The sequence below is a fragment of the Aphelocoma coerulescens genome, chromosome 3 (genome assembly GCF_041296385.1).
Source record: "Aphelocoma coerulescens isolate FSJ_1873_10779 chromosome 3, UR_Acoe_1.0, whole genome shotgun sequence".
Lineage (NCBI taxonomy): Eukaryota > Metazoa > Chordata > Aves > Passeriformes > Corvidae > Aphelocoma > Aphelocoma coerulescens.
This window is the reverse complement of record NC_091016.1, coordinates 34156743-34181554: the sequence shown is the minus strand read 5'-3', so window position 1 is coordinate 34181554 and position 24812 is coordinate 34156743. Positions and strand designations below refer to the sequence as shown.

The window sequence follows — 24812 nt, the reverse complement described above, 5'->3', positions numbered from 1 at the left end:
TTCTGGAGCAGACACACAATATGTTCAAAAAGGGATTAGATAAATTCACAGATGACAGGCCCATCAGGGGCATTAAAGACAATCTAATGCAACCTCTGGCTCCAAAAGCCTCTGAACCAATCTGCTGACAGAAGCAGGGATCACATATGAGGGGGAGGATCACCCTACTGCTACGTTTCTATACGCTTTTCCCTGTGCATTCACCAGATGCCCTGCTGAAGCCAGACGAGCCCTTAGTTTGATCAAGAATGGCTACTCTTACATTTTGATACAGCAGGAACATGATTACAGCCCATGTTCTTTTTATAACCTAGATTGTCTAGTCTTGTTTTATCTGCCAGTGGAACTGTAGTGTCTTCACAGAAAAGCAGTTGCTCAGTTTCCCAGTTACTGAGTTTAGCTTCGGCGGTGAGTCACCTACACAAGTCAATTAGATTATGGGTACTGTTTCACCATAACTGTTATGGTTTCATTAACTTTCCCACAACACCTGCTAATGCCCTAGTCAAATTATCAATAAGAAAAAAGGAGGCAAAATTAGAGGGCTGCTTTTAATCTCCTATATTTTTGTTGATAAAAATCAACATCAAAGTTGCTGTCTTCTCAAATAACTCCGGGCTTCTTGCAGTCTCCTGACATTTAAGGGCACATTCTCTAGTTAAATTAATGCCAGCAACTCTGACTGCAACCTCCTTTTATAACTTCATGCTGTGCCATGTTATCTATCACTTTCCCAACAAAAATAAATTGATCATATACTTTTACAGACATACAGTCCTAATTTTTATGGCTCCCTGCCCATTAAGCCCCCAATATGAACAAAAAAATAAAACCAAGAGATCTGTCACCATGCCCAAAGAATTACTGACTTCATCTTCCTAGCCCAGGGAAACTAGCAGACTCAGAGCTGCCATCTCCTCCTTTACAAAAGTGCCCTGCTCAGAGACCAGTCCTGCACAACAACAGCAATTCGGCTGATGTTGCTCCACAAACTGTGACTGCTACAGCACAGGGTGAAAACAACTTCCAGGGTGGTAGACCCTAGGCTATTTAAAAGTTAACACAATGGAGAGAATTTGCTAGGCTCAGCCTAGCACCTGGCACAAGGCACCTAGAAGGCTTTTGCTTATAGAGAAGGAGGGAAATACAAGAAGAGGTGATCAGGAAAGCCAAGATCACAGCCAAAACTGTAGGAGGAGATTGCAAATCAAAACCAAGGGAGCAGCCATTGGTATGGCTCAAGCTCTGGGTGTTTTTTCTTGGACTGCCTCCTCCCAGAAGCTGCAGCTTGTACCTGATGGCAGAACGGCTTCCTGTCTGTCAGGTGAAGGCCCTGCCCATGGACTATGCTGCCTAACTCTGCACAGACCCAAATGCCTCTTCCCAAGACAAACATGTCTGCAGCCAGTCCAGCAACCTCATGCACCTATTTCAGCATTCAGGTCCATCAGATTCATTTCTGATACAGAGAGCAAATATGATACTATGAACATTTAGGTGGTCCAGTCAGAAAGCGCCCCTTACATCGAAAGCAGGTCTTGTAACAGACCTCCTTGATCTGCTAAATCCAGTCTGGCTGTCAACTGAAGGAAAAGCAACAATTACCTAATAGTCTGGAAAAAGCAAGCTGATTTGCTTGGAAAGAAAAAAACAAAAGACACTGAAATTCTTCACTTGTCTTCAGTATCAAGCCATATCTAGTAATATTCAAGAAAAGAAGGCACAAAAAAGGGTGATTAGAATTATTGTCTGTGTTCTTTTTACTTAAGTCATTACTTCTGAATCCCAGACTTATGGTATTTTGCTTTCTGTTAAGAATGTAGGAAGCAAATTGTTAGCAGAGCTGATAAAAACCCTTGTCTCACCCTGTTACATAGGATCCTTTGGGTGATACACCCGAAAAGAGTCTTTATCTTCCTCTCACCCTGATGAGGAATTGTCAACAAAACAATTTTGTAATATCACAAATCATATGTATTTCAGTCCATATCTTGCCTGAATAAACACAAAAATAATTTTCACAGTTTTAAGTTTTACCACAAAACCTGGAAAAAAGTTCCCAGTTTTGCTGTGAAGTGTGCTTACATAAAATTTTTATTTGCAATATAAAAATAGGTGTTGTTTTTAAGAACAGTGTATTAAATTCTCCCTTGTTTTACTGTATTTTGTTGCATAATTAGCATCTTCAGAAGATGTTAAACTGAGGTTTATTCTGCAAGTCTCCCCCAGCATTGTTTTGTGACCTTTTTCTTCTCTGACAGACTCCACCTACATGGAATATTCCCCATTGTGCTGGACACTGTTATGAACACATTTGAAAACCAGGGCCAGGCCTTTAGCATTCAAGGCTAGGCTTAGAGGTCCACCTCCTATTTAATTTGAATCATGAATTCAGTAGGAGTTCAAGGCATAGCTTCTCCCTCCAGCAGATCCAAGCCCTTGCACTTAAACTCAGGTGACTCTGTGGTGCAGAATCTCACCTGGGTGTGCAAACAGACATCGATGTGGCAACACGCACACGTCAGTGCGGTATCAGAGGTGTTCTGGGAACGTGGTCCGCTGTATTTCACGCAGGCGGGCAGCGTGGCGAATACCCTGCGCCTTGGGCTGGGGACCTGCGCGGCTCCCGGCTCTCTCCCATGGCTTCTTGGCCAGTTTTGGGCAAGTCGATCCAGGCCGCTGTGCTTTAACTCTTCCAACTGCACAGCAGATAACGGGAATGACCTTTGCAAAGCATTCAGAGAACTAGGTCCTTCATCATCGCCTGCCCCATATCCTTTACATTTAATCTCTTAATACTGGTGCTCTCAGCTTCAGAGTTATTTGTGGACAGGAAAGAAAGCAGGTTGAGTTCCTCTGTAACTGACATCACTTTTAAAGTATTTTCTCATCAGCTGGGCCTGATTCTTCAGAATTTCATGAGATGTGTCCCCAGAATAAACTCAGCCAGCCCTGATTAAATAGAATTCATTCGGAAGGCCAGAACTGAGAACTATCATGCTGCCACAACCACTGGAATAATTCTTGATTTACAGAAATTAAAAAGGAAACCAAGACTAGGGTCTCTGATTGCTGAGCAGAGATCCTCCACGACAAGAAAAGAGCACTAACAGACTAAGCTGAATATTTAACATGCTGCTAATACTTCCTATCCCCAAAGACTGCAGAACTGGATGCTTCACTTACACTTCTAAACTGTTCTATTTTTCATAAAAGCTTCTACTATGTGTGGTTCAGGCAGCTTTTAGAGGAAAGGATACCAAGACTCTGGCTCACAAAGTAACACTCGACATCAACCTCCAAGTCACCTCAGTCTGCAACCAGTAGCATAGCTTCCTTTTGGAAATGTATGTCTGAATCCTGATCCATGTATTTAAACCAGAGTGAAATACCTCCTAATTAACCTGGTGTCAAGGTAACAAAAAGTGATAGCATAGTCCTATTATGTATGTATAAATTATGCAACAAAATACAGTAAAGCAGAACCCCATAAAGGATTAATAAAACATTTCTACCCAACTTGACATATTTATGAAATCTTGTACCACAGAACCCCACAAAATTTGGCTTTGCTATATAAACAACAGGCATAAAATAAGCTTTTCTTTTTCAAATTGCATTATGCAATGTTGGTAAACAGACTTCAACCTCTCTCTGATTTTAATCTGGAGCAATATAATTTATGCCACCTTGGCACTACTACAGTAACGCACTTATAAGAGGTCTTCATCTTTAAGCATGAGTCCTGCTGATGTCAACAAGAAGCCAATTATTCCTCTCCTTAAAACCGTGTGCTTAAGAACCTTGGTAGATCCAGCTCTTCATGAGGAGAATGATCTATGAGATTCTCTCCTAACTGCTTAACTTCGCAGAGGACCAAGTATTAACATGAGTAACACAAGAAGGGCCAGAGTTTGCTGATATTTAGCGTGCACTGTCTGCACACCTCAGCAGAGCTGAAAAAGGTGAAATCAATCTGTCAGACACCACTGAATTTCACTATAGAATATTGGTTGTGGGGCACATGTGGGCATGTTTCAACCTAGGTTCTGGCTAAGACAGCCTGCCATGTATTTATGACAGTTCAGAAGCAGTGCTTTTTACAAGATGAGCTTGTTCAGTAAAATATGGAGGAACAAGTTTATATGCCAGCCTGAAAAAACATAGGGGCGGGCTTCTATGCCAGCCTGAAAAGATATAGGGAAACACATGGTTAAAAGGTGAAAGAAGTGACAGAAATGAAGACAGACAAAAGCTCCTCCATTTTTTAAAAAACCCCAAACTAACCCAACCCCAAAACCACCCAGAACAAACCACAGTATCTAGAACAAACCTGTGTTTTGGTAAGTAGGCAGAAAACTGCTGGCTTCACCAAAGAAAATTCCAGAGAAAGAAATGGCTATTTTGCTGCCAGCGGGAATCATATTTGTCTAAGCCTGCAAAGCAAAATCACGATGTAGCTGCAGCCTACGTCAGCACCAGCTGAACACCGCTAGTGCAGGAACCACAGCAGGAAGACACAGGAGCATGACCTTTAATGCAGAGCTAGGGACCAGTGTACACACTCAGGGCTGTACTCCAACAGATGTGCTGAAGATCAGCTACTGCAGTTTCACTCAGTCCTTCACTGGCACAATTGAGCTAACCTAACAAAACCTGTGTTACCATCTGGCTCAACATAGCACAGGGACTTCGAAAAACCAGGCAGACAAAACTGTATTCATGGTAGTGCTGGGTTGCATTTTCACCACAGACTCTGTTTTGAAGATGCATTAAATTTCCTTATAAAGTTCTTACTTTATAGTTCCTTTCTGCTGTGTACAAGGCTAATTGCAGAGTCAGGACTTGTAGCCCTTATCCCTGTCACATTTGAGACCATGCAGATTGGCTTTGGCAATGATGGCACTTTTTGTCATGTTGTTGCCTCCCCCCCATAAAGATTCTCCACAGATCTCAGGCCTGACAGCTGAACTGATACAGTGATAGCTCTCCTTAACCATTACCCTGAGATAAAAACTCAGAATATAACTGCTCCGTATGTTTCCAGCCACTTTCTTCCTAATAATTTCCCAACTACACACATCAACCCAAGGACATTGCTGACTTACAGAACCCAGTTCCACAGCTTGCATCTTTGACTACTATTCCAGTGTCAGGTTTTCCCAGCAGAAAGCTGTGCACAGTTCAGCTGAACACAAACACAATTCAGGATCTTGCAGGCTGTATATTAAATGTGAAGCTTTATTCCTTAGCTTTGCTGTAAATTTGAACTGCACTGTTGCATGCATGACTCCAGCAGGTACATTTTACACTGTACAAGTAATCTGAGTCACTGCTCACAAGTGACAATCAGCAGTCTCAACCTGTCAGAGAAACCTAACAAATTTCAATTAGAGCTGCCAATAAAAAATTAAAGCCTTAAGAGAAAGGTGAGAAATATATATGCATGGTAAAAAACCACCAAAACAAAACAAATTGAGAGTAAAAAGAGAATCCACAACAGATTGAACCTAAAATCAGATTAATGGATTATTTTTCTGCAATATATTACACCCCAGTGAGACAGGTCTTCCAGATGCGCTGAGAGAAGATGACACAATATTATACATCTAAAGCACTGCATATGTGATTAAAGAAAATCCTTTGAGAAAACATGCATAGTAATTACATTTTAAACATTCAAAAATATTTGGCCTTCTTTCAATAACAGCCTGAAAAAACCACCTTTGTGTAAAATGGCAAATACAATTTAAAGGCTGGCTGGAATTAACCAGGTCTGACTGCTGAAAAGAGGTTTCATTTCACAGTACAGTGCAGGTGACAGGATTGCTGGTTTTTGGTTCACTTTTTGTGTTCTTCATCCACCCACAGAAGGTGGGTTTGAGACACAGTCCAGCACTTAGCAACCACTGACCTTTACAAATTTTTACACAACAGTGCTTTTAAAACTGAACTCTGTTCCAAAACTTAGAGCTAACAGCTGTAATGAAACAGGTAAAAAAGAACTAAACATGCAGGGTCTGACAGTGTGCTGAAGGCAATTGGCTCTGTTCAACTGAAATGAATGGATTTTTGTATTTTTAAACTAGCTGAGGATCTGGCACCCAAGCTTCAAGTCAGAAAAGCTCAGGCAGCTTTAACTCCCTAAAAACGAGCATGCATCAGATAAAGAAGTGAAGTGCAGGGTCAGTGCAGTTTGATCAGCTTGTATCAGCTGACCCCCTACTTTATGCCCTTAAATAAATAATTCATTTGCAGAATTCCAGCCTTCCATACTTCCACAAACATTCTGCAACTGAAACAAAGAAAGGAACAGAAGCAATGATGCACAGCAAGCCCCAGCCTTTCACAGAGAAGAGCTCTATGCTTTCCTTTCTCCTTTGTGGAGAGAAAGCCCATGCAGCAATGCCCGGCTTGCATGGGCTGCCAGCGCTGATCGTGGAGCAGCCCTGCAGCACAGCAGCCCAAGGTCAAACCCTGCACCTCAACATCTCAGCCAAGAAAGAGGCCAGACTGAACTCACTGAAATCTGAACACAATGAAATCCCCATGTTTATCCAGTGTTATATATCCTGTTAACTCAGTGCAGAGCCCTCCGCAGAGTAAGAGATCAGAGCACACTAGGATAAATCAGAAGAGTGTATTTATAATCTGTGCCTTCTGATAAGTTAACAGCATGTACCAGTTTTTTCTGGAAGTAACTCTGAAGGGGAAGAACAGGTATCAACCTAAAAGCATTAAGAATACTGTAACTGTTCTGTTTACCATTTACCACTAGGCATAAAAACCACTTTGCATTTATGTATGCCTTTACTTTCCCTCTTAAAAGGCCACCACACAAACCAGCTGCAATTCAGAGCTCCCAATATAATTTGTTTCTTTTCTAAGCCAATACATCCTCCATTCACACCACACTGAGGGCATTGTATTTTCATTAATATGTCCACACCTTTCCTTAAGTACCTTACTGAAAGGATATCCAAAAGCCACCGTGCAGAACTCAGTACTCCCAGGCAACTGAAAGTGCTCGGGCTGCCTGCTGACCTGACTGTTAGTTTTTCCTCCAGAAAGCTTAACAGAATCTGTCATTATGTATGTGATACAGCCTACCATAATTAATTCCCTCAGGGAATGACATCTAGAGGAACCATGGTTCAAATACATAGCACGCACCAGAAATCTGACATTTTGAAACAGACTCCCAACACCAAGATGCATTCGTGGAAGAGCCGATATTTTTATTTTCCTTGACTGTAGATATATGGCATAAACTAAATCCTGTTATAAAAAGACTGGCTAAAAACTGTTGAACGATACAGATAAAAATTGGTGTTCTTTGCTCCTGAACAGATTTGATTTAATTCGTTAGAAATCCAGAAGGTGTTTAAAATTACCATGTGCCATTTAATATACGATGAAGTAACAGCTTCCTTCAGCCTTAGTGGAAAAGATTCAGAGCTGTAATCCTTTTTCAAGTAATTACCCTGTTCATCAGGCTTCAGCACAAGATGACTCCAAGAAGAAGTGAAATGGCTAGACTGGCTATGAAAGCCTCAGTATATACACACACCAAGCTGAATGGCAAAGAGCACTTTGCAAGTGTTTGCAAGTCACAGGCCCAAACTGGGCTAAAATTAGAACTGAGAGGGAAGGGCAAGAGCATGTGAAAGTATCAAGTCCATCTGCCATATAAAAGGGTCTTTGAAGACAAAACTGTAGGAAGGGCGGGTTGGTACGGAGACTGAATTAGGCAGCTACAGCAGTGAATTACTGCTTTCACACACACGGCCTGTGGTTTTGACTCAGCCAGGAGCTGCTCTTGTGTCGCTACCCAGGAAAGTGAAGCCACATGTAGAAAAGGGAAAGTTGGTGGCTGACATAAAGAGTTAGGACAACTTATTGCTAACCCTCCCTCAGGAGGCACGCACAAGTATCTCACTTGCACAATCCCAGGACACTGCAACTATATCCTTACTCAGGATAACTGCAGTGTTTCCTACCCACAGGTCAAGGATATCCTGCATCAGTTTGCACGAATGATTCTTTCCAACAGAAATGGCAACATAAAATCCAACATGCTGACGAAACAGTACTGCAAATTACATCTGCACAGAGTATTCAGGACAGCAGCCAATAAACTTCTTGGACATCTTTTTCCTGGAGGCCCTAGAGACATTAGTTAAAGTAGAGACATGTGAGTTGCAGTGCACTTTTAGCATAAATGAGACAGAGAAGGAATTAATTTGGAGAAACATCAGCTCTGCTGGAAGCTGACAGATTCCTAATGCATCAGATTTGTGATTGCTTATGGCATGACTGATTTTTTTCCCCTGTGTTTTTCTTCCATTTTGTTCCTTATTTATAATGAGATTCTACAGTAGCGACATTTGGCAGGTTTGACAGAGATGCTGGCTTTGCCATTAAATTTCCCCCAATCCCTTTCTCTTCCTGTTCTAGGCCAAGATCACAGCTCTATCTGTCAGGTCTCTCCAGGTACAAGTCTACTTTTCATGTAATACCTGCCATTCAGTCAGTGTCAATGCAGAGTTTTTAATGTGATTGCAGCTACCCAAACAGTTTCATTTCTCCACTGAAAACTAAATAATAATGTGATGCACTTGACTGACCCAAATCTGCTGAAGTCTGCTTCAGTAATCCCTGCAGATCTATGTACTTCAGATTGCCATCTCTTCTGAGCAGTTTGCTGTTTCCTATGGATACAAATTCCGGTATTTATGTTCAGGACTACAACCAATGGACAACTGAAGCCTCAAGTACAAAAATACCACTTTTGCAAAGCCATTGCATCACAATCACCAGAGAGTATATAATGCCCAAGTCCATAAAAGCTACCATGGAGACACTATGTTGTAAAACACATCATGTACTTGGTTTGCTCTGTAACACAGTTCTATAGGAGCTAACCCAGCAAAGACCACCCTGGGAAATGGATTAAACTCCTGAAACATTTTGCCTCCATGTAAGCTGTGTGTTCCATCTTGTTAAACCAGCTGATTGCACTGACAGGGCAGCCTGATGTGGCTTGGTACAGCTCTGCACCCCTGCAAACTGCTCCATCCCAGTTTAAGACACCACGTTCCACTGTGGGCAGCATGTGCAGCAGCACACAGAGGCTCTGCTCACATACACGAGCCCTCCCTGGATAAATAGTGCAACTGTGACACTCCCTGTGTAAGTGTGAAAACCAGCCAGGGCACTGGACTCATCCCTTCCTCTCCTCTCCCATGGGCTGTGCCTCAGGATACATCCACTTGTCAAATTTTACTTTTGCTGCCATAAATAAGTTAAACTTACTTTGTCAAATGAGTCATTCCATGGTTTATTATCGCTACTCAGGAAGCAGGCCTAAATTACAAGAGTGGAAGAAATACTACGACTGCTCTTAATTGTGTCTCTGCTTAGATCCTTAGACAATTTTTCTTAAGTTTTGTAGCACAGACCAGTCCCCAAAGCACCTATGAATACATTTTTATGAGCATGGTGGACTGGCAGAAGGAGAAAGGGACAACCCTAAAAGCAGTGATTACAGCATTTCAGGCCCTTGTACCCACAGAATGGAGCTATGCCAACTGCTGTACTGCTGTCTGTTTTCAACACTACCACCATCCTGCCAGGAACTGTGATCTCAGCTTTGGGAATTTTGTTCTACAAAAACCCAAGGGATGAACCTGTCCAATTCACAAGCATCAGTCTGTTGATCACCGATCACGAGAACACTTACGCAGAGGACACCATGCAGAAACTGCTGTACTCTTAGAGCTGCTATACCACAACATAAAGTTAAATGCTCTTGGGAAAACAAAACAGTAGCATGAAGCCTGAAACTTACTGCCTGCATTAACTCATCCGATAAGTAATTTATTAAAACAGAGAGAAAGGCAGAAGTTGAGTTCTTCATTAATAACCCTAACCAGAACTGTGCAGCAAAGATAGAAAAGCCAGCCAGTTCTACTAATTTTAGAATGTTCTATTATGGGATTTAGTGCTGTAGCTGATTTAAGGGAAGCAAAAAAAAAAAAAAATCTTTCCAATTGTCAAATGAAAGAGGTAGATTCATTTATATATGGCCAGCTTTCCTTAACATTTCGAATTAAATTGCTTTTATTTGGAGCTTTTACGATTACATTTGTCCCCTTAAGATTCAAATATTTTAATACCCATCCCATCCCTTCCCTTGCTAGGACATTAATTTATTTTAAATGAAATGTAAAACCCAAGTCTTAATTAACTGAAGATATTAAGGAGCCACATTTCTCACACAGGTGCTAGCTCAAATGATATGGTAAAACTCCACCTCTGTTCTCTATATTCTGCTTCTCTACAACTATCTTGCCAACTTCAGTTTGCAGATTATTCTTCCTAACTCCACAGCCTCATCAGATACATACTATTGGTCCTTGTCATGCAGCTGTTCTACTTTCCCAAGCACAGCTGCATTTCACCAGTGTACAAAGTCATTACAAAATGTTTGATGCATCACAGGGCTCCTCGGAAATTCAGAGAGAGTATCATTGCAAGGAGTCTGGAGCTGAAATGGTTTACTCCAGTTATGCACCATCTAGGAAATGTGCTTTTTGCGAAAGAACAGCTTTTTGCTCCCTGTCTGCTGTTAGAAAACAACCTCTCACTATGCAGAAGAGGTGAAATACTCAATTTTTTGAGTTACAGGAACAGTCCCAAAAAACTACATAAAAGCTTCAGATGGGTATTTCTACCTTCCTTCAACTCCAAAGAACAGATTTTTGGCTTTCTTTTACTCTTTTCCCTTCTATTTTCCTCAGCTCCATTTCCTTGCCTGGTGCTCCAAATACTCTACCACCAAATGGCTGGAGAATTAGTAGGAGCAAGTAGCTGTTGCTTGAAGGAGGAAATACAGTGCAGTAACACATTTAGTTTTATTGGAGGCTCATAATGTGAATTGGTGTTTCATGAGCCATTTGAAGAGAAAGTCACCAAACTTTAGACAATTCACAGACAACAGAAGAGAGGGTTAGGGATCACTTTAAAAAACCAGCACTTATTTATGAAGCCAGGATAAGGAAACTCACAGGCAGCCTGTCCAAGCAATCACAGCTTTGGGGCCACTCCTGTGTTTTCAGCTTGCTTCAGCAAATGCCACACTTTCTTTAAAAACATCTTTCTGCTCCTCATAAAACACCTGTTTGTAACAGGAAAGCTCTCCATTGAAGTTTTATAAGACCTTTTAATTAAAAAAAAAAATTATTTCTGCTGTTATTTAACCAGACTGTCATTTTCACGCCAGAATTTCTGTGAACACCTAAGAAGTGCCATTCCCTAGTTTTCCAGAGAGGTGCATTCCTGCAGGCCCTGCTGAGACCCCAGCCCTTTACCTCACCTCCAACACGTGCTGGTTTTGTTAAGATGTGCTGATTACCACTTGCAGCATCTCTCCTTTCCTTCCTTACTCATGCTGCTATGATTTGTTACACATGCAAATGAGCAGGTAAGACACAGAAACAAACAGTATGCATTTATAGTCTTCACTTAAATGCCACAAACTGTCCTTTCCCAAGTGGTGTGCAACTTCCTACAGATCTGCATCCTCTGCACCTGTCCCCCAGTGCAATCTGTCTCTGTTTCCCCCAGCCACCCCTTCTCCCAGAGCCACCACCCCCTGGCAGTGCTGCTGCCATGTCCCTGTGTGTTGTCCCCACTGCCCTGCTGGCGGCTGCTAACCCTGGCACCACATGGCTCAGCTCTGCCTGCCCCCTCCAGCCTTGACTCAGCAGGCTGCTTTTAGAAAACTTGCTGAAACTTATCTTCAGGACTTCTAACACACTGTCAAAACTTGTTTTAAATCAGCCAGTATTTCCAAAAGTGTTCAAGGTATAAAAAGCCCAACTACATAATCCCCATTTCTTCAGAAAAACAAGTTAAAAAAGCAGGAATATAATTAGAACATTTCCATTTGAAGGCAAAAGGAGCAACCTCCATAGGTTTTAGGAGAAAGGGGGGGGGGGGGGGGGAACCCACACCAAAAGCAAACAAACGAAAATTTCTAAATATGTTTGAAAATACAGTAGTAGCTATTAAAATAGCATTGCACACAAAACTGATAAATAAGCATATTTCAGGGGTTGGATCAGAAACTGATGTCCTGCTCATTGGAAATACTCCTTCACTAGCTAGAAACTTTGTTTTGTTACTATAGTTACTGTCACTGCAAGTGGCCCTGACTAAGGCATGAAGTATTTGTTATATAAAACCTCAACGCAACTGCAGCCCTAAACTTCAGAAAGTACCAGCTCTGTGCTCAGTCTCCTTTGCAAATCCTGTTCCAAGCCCGAACTCAAAATGCTTTTGTGCTGAATAGGGAACACTCTTGAGCAGCAGTTTAGCAGCCCTATTTAAGTGCTGAAAACATAATCAACATTGTTCATGATACACACTACAACTGTGAGGGAATTTAAATGGACTGTGCACTGTGCAAGGGGAGCAGTGACTTCCTCCCTGGAGAATTAACGCTCTTAGCAGTGGCTGTGAGGTACAAGAGAAACCAGCAATCAACCTTAATAAAATCTGCTGACTGACCATTGAATTTGATGGGAAAAAATGCCTGGAGCCAGGAAGCGCACCATGTAGAAAACACATCCTGCAGCACTGCAATTTTTTTTATTCCATTATATTTTTATCAGCTTAGTTTGATGAAGTTTAACATCCGTAAGAAAAAAAAGTAAATATGCTCTCTTTCTTGGCCTTTAATATATTCTGGTTTCACATAATTTTCTTCTTGTTCTTGTGGGGGATATTTTCAGCTAGACAAACTGCTATTATGGATAATCTTGGAAAAGCAGCTTATGAGATCCCCAGTGAAAACAGGGAGATGACAGAACCTCACTTTTTAAGGTAGTCATCTGATGCTGATACTCCAGTACAATGTGCCAGTCTGCTTCAGGCCATCTGCACCATTCTCAGCTGTGCTTTTTTCCCCTACTTGGGTAGGGTAAAACAGCGTGGCTTTCCTTCTCTTCAGCTTGAAATCCAGGCACTAAGCGTTTTCTTAAAAGGCCAACAGCCCACACAGAAGCTGCTTGCCAGTGCCTATAAGCACTAAACAAGTGCCAAGGTCAGAAAATACATCCACTTGTACACTTGCTTTCCTGCAGCAAGCACTGCTCAAGGTTAGGGTCAAGCCAATGATCAGGGATATTTCTACTACAGCACTATTTAGTTAACTTCTGAAATGGCAGATGTAGCCATTTATGCTACTTAGCTTAAGCTTTAAGCAATTTGAATGCTACAGAAGACTGGAAGAGAGTATCTTCTCTTTCCCTTCCGCCCTCAGTGCTGACACCCTGTACTATTCTTAGTGTGGTGTTAATTTCAGAGTTCACACATCAGAGGAAGCATTTCGAATTTATTCATTCATTTGTGAGAACCTCTACAGGGCTTTGTCCTTAATGACTGAGCAACACGTTTTTTTTCAGCTGTGACATTAACTGCAACCAGTCTTACAGCTTATTACAGCCTCATAAGTGCTTAAGAGCAAATCTGCCCTACCCTGTAAGAAACATGATTTCCTTAAGGTGCTGTTTGGATACAGAATTGCTTCACTGGTTCTTCCCTGTAATAACAGGGCTCGCAGTGACACCTAAAACCATGGTTTCTGCCCCTTGTATGTCTGGCAACTAATCCCAGACTAATGGCTTTGTCTGTGTAGGCAAATAATGAGTACCTGCTGAAATACATAATTTGTGAGTACTGCTTCTATCATTTTGTGGCACTGCAACTTTACACTGTACTGTGGCTTAGACTGTGTTAGAAAAGAAATAAATGATTGTTCAGCTACAATATTGTTTATGCCCAGAATTCCCAGGTTCAGGGTGCAAGTTGCTAAACCATATAAAATGAGACACTGGCTCTGCCATGTGCAGAGGCCAATTAGGCAATGAGATCAGAAGTAGATATTGCCATATCTAAAACACAGTTTTTGCATTAGAAGTTTGCTGGAGATACAGGTGGAGAGATGACGAAAGCCTAAATTAATAACTGATGAACATCAATGAAAAAAAACCTCGCAAGGATTAGGCATGTTTTGAGCCACTGAGGCATCCGAAGAAGTTATTTTTTCTTTTAAGACTAGATTGACCTCTAGAACATCAAAAATCTGTACTAGAATTCCCTGTACACTTTTCAGTGTTGCTATCACAGCTAATGAGCTGAATAAAATCCCCCTGCAGCAGCTTATTTAGATACTGTCCTTCACAGTATCATCACAGGCCTAAATAATAAACTAACATTGCAGTAGTTTAACGTGTTTGTTTCTAAATCACCCCAAAAATTAAGTGACAGGGTAAGCCTTAGTCAAGCTTTATTTGCTGTCTTCCTTTCTCTGTGTATCAGTCAAACCTTTTAAAACAATGGTTTGATCCAGATGCATATTGCTTTTTCTTTCTTTTTTTCCCTAATTGGAAGAAATGTAATGGGGCTTTGCTCAAAAGCAGTCTTACATATGTGGGAGAAAATCTGCCTGCCAAAACTAAGAAATACACCCTGCCTAGGGCAGTATGGAGAAGGGAGATAACACCAAAGACCACAGGCTTTCAAATGCAAGTTTTCCTGCCCTGCAAAACCAGACGGTGCATGACACACACTTGGACATCATTATCCTGCAGGATCTCCCTTCCTCTTCCCCACAGGCATCTTGCACAGGACCACGCCCCTGCTATGGAAACTCTGACGTTTTCAGGTGGCCAGTGAAGCAGTAGGCAATTGATGGTTGCCACAGAAAAAGAAGCAACATAATTCCAGGGTTGCTAGTAGAGCAGGCTTCAATTCCCAATATATTTGAAAATAATCTGGTGTGAAGATTCCAAAGAGCCCATATATACTGAATCTTTTTTTTCCTTAAGTGGACTTGAAAAACAAAAACCTTGTTTCAGTTGGCATTTCCAAACTGACAATGTGCAGCCTCTTGATTAAGATGGGACATAGTTTATACCCCTGGCAACAAAGGAGACTCCAGACATTTCCATCTGCTTTAACAGCAGAGCAATAAACAAGACAATGTACCATCCAGTTTAGTTTCAGAAGAATGGTTTTCATTGAAAGATAATTTAGGATATGCATCCTGACTTTTACATATAACTGTATATGAAGAAGCATTAATTCACACAAGCACTCTGGATGCAAAGAAAACCAAACAAACCACAAATCCTTCCAAACAATAAACTCCCAATATTACTGCGCACACAGCTTTGAACAAATTCTACTACAGAACAGCACTGTAGAGGTGGCTCCACGGCAGAGAAAGTCTCAGTGCTCCCCCTCTCAGGAGCCATTCCTTCCAAAGACGCAGGAAGAGCACAGATTAAAGCAATCCCACATAGATTAAAAATCCTCCAGGGGTGAGATCAGCACAGCTGGATGGCAGCAGCGTGAACTACCCTCAATGAGCACTGGCCCCACGCCACCTACCAGCGGCTTCCTGAGGTGCACGCTACTGGCAGCTTTGTTTGAACGCAATACGTGGGACATCTAAGCCTTGGAGACTACTCCGTGCAGGCCAGGAAAAGCCCTGGCCCTGCCACTCTCAGGGTCCTCGCCTGCTACGCAGCGCTAGTTACCGCCAGCGCTTTGCCTGCTGTGCTGCTGCATCCCTGCCCCTTTTCCAGGCTGCACTGCCATGGGAGAAATCTGGCTCTTACTGATCCCCTTGCTGCAGCTTTTTTAAGCTATTGCGAGTTCTCATTCTTAACAGCTGCCTCGCAGAAGCTCAAAGATTCAGGCTACTCAGTGCCCATCTGTCGTTTCTGCACCCTTGTCTGGCAGGGAGTGCCACCACTCCCCCGGGTGGGGCCACAGTCCCTGGCACCTGCACCTGGGGGTGGGAGACACTGCATGTTCTTCTCCTCAAGTGCCATTCTGCAATCAAGCTGGCATCTCAAAGCACTTCTGCTGCAGTGGTCTGTGCAGGGCTGGAGAAGACTTAAAGATGATCCTCACAGCTGTATTGTATATCCCTTTGTTTCATGCTGGCTTATGTCATTCCTACTGTGCACTATTGCACACTTAGACATTACTGAAATGCCAAACAAAGAGTTTTTCCTTCTCCTTCCCAACACAGAGAGTGCCTGCATTTTGGAGAATCATACAAAGTGACTGACTGATGAAACTCATGGGGCAGGAGGCAGGGTTTCCTCCTTCATTCAGCAACACAGTTCCTTGCCAACTGGTCATCTCTTCTGTTCATTACACAGACTGCAGGGACATGTATATTCCCAGCTGGGTTCAGACCCCCACTTCTCTACATACCCTACCAACACTGCAAAGACATTGACCTTGTCCTGAAAAAATATAAGAAAAACTACAGAAAAATCTCAAGTCATCACAAGCACCCAGAAAGTAAAGGCAAATGGCCAGATAGCAGGAGAAGGAAAAAAAAAAAATTAAAAAATGTCCAGGAGTCTGTTCACTATGAATTTCAGTTCAACTGCTTACTGGTATGAACTTGATTTGAGGTGCTAGGTATCAATCTCCTGCCACTCCTCCAGCTGATAGAGACATATGGAATAGAGGTCACTGCATTCATTTCCAGCAGTTCACATGTACAGCCACAGTGCTCAGAAACACAATTCTGTGTCATACTTGCATCATTCTGGGTTGAATTTTCTGTTAGTGTATGTAGGAAAAACTCTGCTAATGACTGTGGTGCTTGATTAGGCCATTTAGCATTCCACCTTGATATTCCCTCTTCCACCTAAAATACAGCCTTGTGACAAATTTAATGCTGAACTAATACATAACAGAAAGATTCAAGTCAAGGTAAAATTGAATAAGAGAAAATGAAAATTATCCATATTATCTGTTTCATGTTGTAAAAATGTTAGCATAATATGAAATATGTCAGGATATTTTCCAAGACATGTTGGTAACACAGAACTTCTAGGTTACAATCTCTCTCCATGATAACATCTCCATTCATCATTATCTTTCCTTTACTAACAGAGACTAAAATATTAAGTAACATGAACAGTGACTAATATCAAACAGTATGAGTGTGCCTGCTAACGTATTTGGTTCTGCAGAAATTAATGACAACGGCAACAGAAGATGATTTACCATCTAAGGTGCAATTATTGCCAATTACTGCAAGTATTTCTAAGCCAGTGAAGAGCAAGGGCTTTCCCTGTTTTCAGGAGGTAAAAACCACATCTGTGGCTGAAAAATTACCATACTTGCTTTGTGTCCCCTGGTGAGTTCTTCAGAACATCTGAATAAATTCCCCTCCCTCTTCTTTTTGAAGAAAATACAAATCAAAACATTTTGTGCTCTTCTCATTAGATAAATAAATACTCCTAGGACCTTAGAGTAGAAGTCATTCAAGTCTGAAATTTCCAGCTGGAAAGAAAAAAGCCAACCCTTTCACTGAGCAATCTGAGCATTATACTCTACTCATCTCAAGACAACATAACTTGACTGTACTGCAGACTTCTTGGAAAGTCATTTCCTGCACTGAAAAGCAATTTGCTAAGTGTAACATCCATGCCTCTCCATATTTCAGGATCTGTTTTCCAGCGATTATTATCAACAGTAATTCTTAGTGAATCCTGATTTTTATTCTCAAAAATCAATTCCCAACCAAAAACATGACTCTTGATCATCCCTGCATTTTAGACTTTTAAAAAGTCTCAGAAATTTCAGAAAATATTTTCCCATACTTCCCTGGTAATCAGTTTCTGAGAGCCTCAGGAAACAATTTCAGATTATTGTATCTGTATGTTTCACAGCAGACTTTCCACAGCCTTCACCTTCACCAGATGCGAAGCAATGAAAAACAAGACAAGCAGGGTATTTTGTTTTCTCCTTTATCCATATATGGAGAACACCTTGAAGGAGTTCAGGAAGGCTCCAAACCCTTGTTTTCCAGCAGAATCACTGTCTGAAGTTGCTAATAAAAGCTGGCACCCCATTCAGCCCCACTGAACACCTGGGTAGCCCCACAGCAGGAGGGGAAAGTTTAGAGCTGGGCTTCCCACACCAACGCTACTTTTCTACCTTGGTTCTCTTTTAGATTTCCAGGCAGCAAGCATGCCTTAGGTTCTCCTTGGGATCTCCATTACTTTTGGAGGTCGCAAAACCACCTGGTGAAAGCACAGGGATCTCAATCACTAAGTCCCTTCTCACCGTGGATAGCCCCTACATGCACATACTGTGGCTAAACTCCATTTCTAGAAGTTCCTACTGACAATGACTCTGCTGCCCAGATAATACACACATGCTATTTTTCAATATACTCTGGCATCCAGCGTAGACAGTCAGGGCTCCTAAAGGCTTCCTCTGAATATAAAGCAGAACATGCTGCAGCTGTTCAAAAGAAAATGGCCCTTAGTAGGGAGCAAAGTGTGTGTTGGGGGTACTAACTCATTGGTGAGGCAGATATACAGAGCTCTGAAGCACAGAACCTGTGGCTGGTAACTCAAATGAGCCATGCTAGTCCCGTATTTTTGAATTTATTCCGAAATTCCTTAAGTCTGTGCATTTGCATAACATTACCTCTCCAATGCCAAAACAAACATCTAGAAGCACTGCTGCTCACTACAAAGGTCTTAAATGCATGGAGGTAGTAGCCATTTATTCAGACACTAAAGAAAAAAGTTATTATGAAATAAAATTGACTTTTCATCCAGAGGAAAGATCTGAACCATTGCTGTTAAGGCTGGAAAAGTGCTTATCTGTTCCTTCTTCTCATACCAGACTGAGAAAATTAGTCTGCAGTCAGTTTCCTTTCTAAGCTCCATTTAACTCCTTTTATTCAGATGCTGAGCCCTGTGCTATGAGAGAATGGCATTCCCCCCAGTTACCTCTGAGTACACCCCTGTAATTTTAAGAGGGATCAATATGTACACTAACACAAATCCATTCCTGGCACAAACAGACATTATCTAGGGGAATATTTCTTCCCACTGCATTAAGCTAGTGGATAGAAGTCTATCATGCTCACCTGCTGAATTTTTGTCCTAGATCATTGATGGTGATCCTTAGAGAAGCATGCATATGTCAATTTGAACCTGCCAAAAGATGAATCCAATCTTGGATACTGTAACTCAAGAATTCATTTTGGTTCTTCATCACGGGGTGGGGTGGCAGTGCCAGAAGCTCGGAAATAAATCCAAACCAGAAAAAAGCACGCTTGGATTACTAAATTTTTTTAAGCTTTAAGCATCTGTGTTACCTTTAGTAAAAGTCAGGAGACTACCTTAAAGCTTTTCCTTCATGTATTTGCCATACAAATACTCAACATCATTACTAGCTCTACATAGTATAGTCCCGATTATTGCAATATATCACCAAGGTTGTTTTAGGTTAGTTCTATAAAAACAGAAGCAAACATTTGTGGTTACTACTGTAAAAACCCCAGCTCAACCCTTCCATCTCCACATCTCACTTGCTTTAGTGAATCACAGAAGCCTAACACATTTTATATTCTTGTAGCACAGTACTGTTATATCACTCAAGTACATTCTTCCATTTTTTATTACTTTGTATTACTGTCTGGGGTGTCAATAAAGAAATAAAATAATTTTTGGGTCACTCTCACCAGCCAGGGTGTGAACACACCATTACTAGAAGTCATCTTACAAAAGCTCCACCCATAAGAGTTTTGAACATCCTATTTATAAAACTTGTCTAGCATGATCAAATGCTACAGCCAAAATATTAATCTAGCCTTGCTTTAGATCTTACATCCTTGAAGAATTCAAACAAAACAGCATTCTGAGAATTCTAACAAGCTGTTCTCTCACCAAGATGTACGGGCTTCCTTGCCTCCTGCCTAATGATGAGCTGGAATCATATAAATGGGCTGATCTGATTCTCTACAGCCAAGAGGCCACCACCACTTCCATGAGAAAAGTGGTAAAACCATTCCAGGGCGTGCACAGCTGTAATACCTGGGGCTGAGGTGGGAGGGGAAGGAGGCACAGCTACCTTCACTTAACAGTGGTAGTGCAGATCAGCCATAACACAAAGGTGGGCAAACCATTGACTGAGGGACAACTGACTCCGTGCTCTCCATGAAGATTACAGGCAAGAACACAGATCTATTTTACTGCTGTCAACAATACTGGAGGACTCTACCAGTGCCCATAAAGATATGGCTCAAAGAAGGCACAAGTTGTTTACTTTCAACACACAAGAAAGAGCTTGACAAGCAAGGAAAGAGAATTCAAATTGGAAATGCCAGTTTAATCCTGCATTTTGAGATCCTGATTTTACATCAGGGTTGGGGTTTTTTTTGAGGCAAATGGAAGCACCTGGTAAATGACACTGCTTATGTTCCACAGAATAGCTCTCCCCACAGTAAGTCTGTACCAGACTATGACAAATCTTGCCAGACAGTAAGATTACTTCACATGTCCTTAATGAAATTAATGTAGCAGTGATGAAGTCAAGGACATTTTCTGTCAGTAAACCACTTCTAATCTGAAAGAGGACTTTATATTTTGAGGGTTGGCTGCAGCAAAAAAACCATTTCTGCTAGAACAACACCAAGACAATGCACACAATTCCCCAAGCAGAATTTACTTCCTTTTTTATAAACACTCTCCAAGATACCCATTTAATATTTCTTGGCCTTCTGAGCTTTTTTTCGCTACATTTACAGTAATTACTTTTGTGATAGCTTTCTGTAGAACAAAAGCACCTGCATTTGACAGCTACATTGCTCCAAAACACCAACCCACCTGTTTCTTTTTGAGTCTTTATGTGTAGAACAGCGGTGCTTCCCAAAAGTTTTGTTATTTCTCTTTATAACTAGTTTACAGACTCTGGGAGCAACAGAATAGTTACTTATGGTCTAGAAAGAGAAGGAATATTAGGATTTGTTCATTTAAGAGACTTACAACTCCTGTGCAACATGCAGAATTGCTAGAGAGACACTATCATTTAACAAAATGTTCACCATCACATTGGGCAGCAATTAGATGATGTGACATGTTATGCCAGAGGATTGTATTGTTGTTCTAACTTAATGGGGAGCCATCCAGGAGACAGAAAACTACCTGGTGAACAACAGAATAGGTTTGGATAAGCAGTCTGGGAGCAACAGAGTATCCAAAAAATTTATATACTATTTCCAACTTTATACTTGGTATAGATTTTAATTTTTTTTCCAGTGCTGGAAGTTAACCAATCAAGAGCTAAAAGATCACCAGAGACCAAAACAATGTCTGGAAGAGTGGCTGAATCAGGAAGGCAAAGACACACAAGCAAAACTGGAAGGAGAAAATATTACCAGCTGAAAATAAAGGAGCATGTTAGGCTCTGTGGTAGATTCTGCAGTCTGCTAGACCCATGGGACTTCTCCACAGAACACTGTGAGGTGTGGACACAGACTTTAAAAAGTGAAACTGTTTCTAAATAAACAATGAATTATTTTAAGAAGATCACCTGGAGGGCAAAGGAATGGTCACTAACATTATTTCTTCCCTGAGACAAGCCTGCAGAGGTAATCGCTGCCAGACTGAGGTAGAACACTGACCAAAAGGCTGGCCTTTGAGCTGGAAAAAAATTAGAGGAATCCATTGTCAGAAAGGCTTATGATTAGCATTACTGACCTGGAGGGGACACACCTGATGCTGAAAGGAGTCTTCTTACCCAAATGTGCTGAAGACAGTCCTTTCAAAATTATAATACCAAAGTCAACTGTTGGTACTGCATTCATCTGCTTCTTTTAAAAGCATACCATCATTGACAGGATGTAAAATCATTAAGTTTTATCCTGGGCAGTCTCACCCCACAGATGTCAGCAATTTTTCAGATGATACCTTCCATGTAAAGGTTGCTATTTCTATATTTTATAGGCATGGCACAACAGTGTATTTCTTCTGGCTCACTGCAGCGTGCAATGTGTTCAGCATAGCTGGCTCTCATCCTTCCTTTATGAAGTCTTCCTCTGTCATTGCCTGACAGTACCTTCAAGTGTTCAAATTCAGTCAGTCATTCACTGATGGTAATGTAATGGATTTGTTACTATATGCCACCTTTCAAGAAGTCATCTTCCTAAGTTCATTTTGTGCCTTCTGGATATCCAGGTCCTCTTCAACAGCTCAGTCCAAACCACTGCATCTCTCGCTGTATTCAGTGCCTACGTTTCACATCCCTCCTCCCTGTGCACCACATCAACCTCTGAGATGTGCAGTAAATGTTTAAACACATGAACAAGGGGCACTTTCAGACATATTTGGGTCACTATTATGAGGTTCATGCCAAAGGATGTTGTGTGTTAGCTTAGCAATGCAGTGTATTTTTTCCAACTGCTTCAGCCAACAACCAACTACGTGAACTACCCTGAAAAATTTCTTCTTTAAAATTTGTAACAAAATAATTTAATATAAAAACAAAAAAGCAGGAACTAACTCATCTTAATTACATACAAAGACCAATGAAACAGTATGAGATGGCTGTAGGTGGGGTCAGCTAAGTCCTTAATTTTTTACATCTTATGCTTTCTTTTATTTAAGGTATACATCTAGGTAATGCTTCTGGGCTTTTTCTCTGCCATCTACAGAGCCCTAAGGTCCTTTAATACAGCTTTCATCATCTTTTCTTGATACATGCCATCAAACTGTGCTTCCAAAAAGAGATGTCATTAGGAAGGGAGCCCCCAGGCACCACATTACACAGTTGCTTGGTTCATATAAATGTGAAGTGGGGAAAAAATATCAACCACTTTTAAATACAGCTTTAAAATCAGGCAGTTGAACTTGCCTACACTATTTACATGAAACATCTTGTAGTCATTCCATACAGTAATAAAATTTATTAGCATTTTTCTGTAAGGCAGTAGCAACTGGAGATACACAATAGCATCAGGCCTTTGTCCCTTCAAAGAGCTTATACAAAGCAGTAAAGCCCTTCTAGCATAAACTGCACTAGAAAGCCTAGAATTTTTTCAAATTTGTACAAACCAAAGATGTACACTGTTACTCTTGCTTTTCCCCTCCTTATTGGATTCCAATTCCTTTTTCCAGAAATACTTTTTTAATTCTATTTTTTAAAGCTTTTATTTTTTCTTGCCTTGCAACTCTGACATTCTTTCTCCATTCCCTCACTCATGAGTTATTTGCTGGCTGGTTTAGAGAAAGACCCACATGGAGACAGGGTAGTCACATAGCAGAGGCAAGAAGCCAGCCCCTACTCCTCCCATCCATGTGTACCTGTGAATGAGTCTCAGTGTCAGCCGTGTCACACAGCCCTGTGCATGCAAGGAGCAAAGAGGGGCCCTTTGCAAGGAACACACTTCAGCAAGGCTGTGTCTAGGAGCAAGCACAAACCTGGGCCTTCACTATCAACACCAGTGGTTTCTATCAAAAACAATTCTATCAAAACCTATTCTGCTACTCCTCAGCAAGTGTCTTTGTGCACACAGAGATTTGCACTCACAGAAACATAAGACATAATATTCTTCTCAGCTTTGGGGAAATCAGATTACCAGACAGCACAAAGGAACCCACCCAGCATAGAATGCTTTGTACGTTTTGTCCTCCCTGAAACATAAATAATCAGTAACTGCTGGGGGAAAGATCCAGGACATGATGGGCCACTTGGTCAATCGGACAAGGCAAACACTCTTCTTCTGACATAAACAACCTCTTCCTCTGTCACCGCTGTCTTGTGTATCTTTAGGTGTTTTTGTAGCTTTCAAAATCAGATCTTCAACTGTACAATGTGACCTTTGACTGTATCAGGGTTTTTTACTATGTTTATTACATTAAAACCCTAAAATACAATTCAGCAGCCACTGGGCTATTTCCTGCTTCAGTCATACCTATGTTCACACTCTGAAGAGACATTTGAATAGCGTTTCCATTATTAATTTCCTCTTCATTCTCAAAGATGTGCACTGACAGTCTTAGCTCCTCACATACACAAAGTAATTAACCTCAAAAACACAGGCAGCAAAGCTATTTTAAATGACAATATGCAGCTTGCAATAAAAACATTATGTGTTGACATAGCACCATAATTCTAAAAGATCCTAAAGCATTCAAGCATTCTAAAGCATTTCGACAGCCTTGATCTTCCTCTGACCTTCCTTTGCTCTGTTTAGGCAATATTCCACTCAGCTGCTGGACTAAACCTGTGCAGGCTGCTCCCTCTTGCTATTGAGAATGCAGGCTATCTACAGACAATGATGCACAGGTTTAGAACACCATTTAAGTACAGGCAATTCTGAATGGAAGTTGGTCTTCCAGCAATGCAACAGGATTTTCTGCAGTTTGGCTGAGAAACTCAGCTAGTATGAAATCACCAGAGACTATTACAGTAGCTTTAATTTTTGCACAGAACAGACAAATTCATTGTTTTGAAAGGTCATGACAGTAAATTGCATGGAATTCAATTTGCCTCCCTCAGATGGATGAAGGTCTGAGTCAAACATAGAACAGTAGAAACCTTTGGCTCCAAGAAGTCTGTGCTGATTCAAACTTACTGCTAGGCAGGCAAACCATCCTTCCTCTCAGCTATACATTATCACAGCTTGTGATTTTCAGCTGATCTTTTTCCCCAGCTGTGATATTGCAGCCAACTGTGTTGTAGATGAGCATCAAAACAATGGTCAATGCAAGAAAAATCTGTTTGTTTTCAACCACAAAGTTACCAAATATAAAATTGTTTGTGATACAGACGTTGTCATGGTTGTCTCACGCTCCTTTCTCCACATCTAAAGTGAAATACAAAAAACTCCAGGGAGATGTATGGGAAACAACATCATCAGCACAAAACAGAAAGACAAATACTGGAAAAGCAAGCAAGAGTAAGGATTACAG

At 41.2% G+C, this 24812-nt stretch overlaps 1 protein-coding gene across 5 annotated transcripts in view; it reads right to left on the bottom strand.

Annotated features, from left to right (window-relative positions):
- Window positions 1–24812, bottom strand: part of TTC7A (tetratricopeptide repeat domain 7A) — a 190653-nt gene that overhangs the window by 67171 nt on the left and 98670 nt on the right. The gene's annotated exons all lie outside the window — the stretch shown is intronic.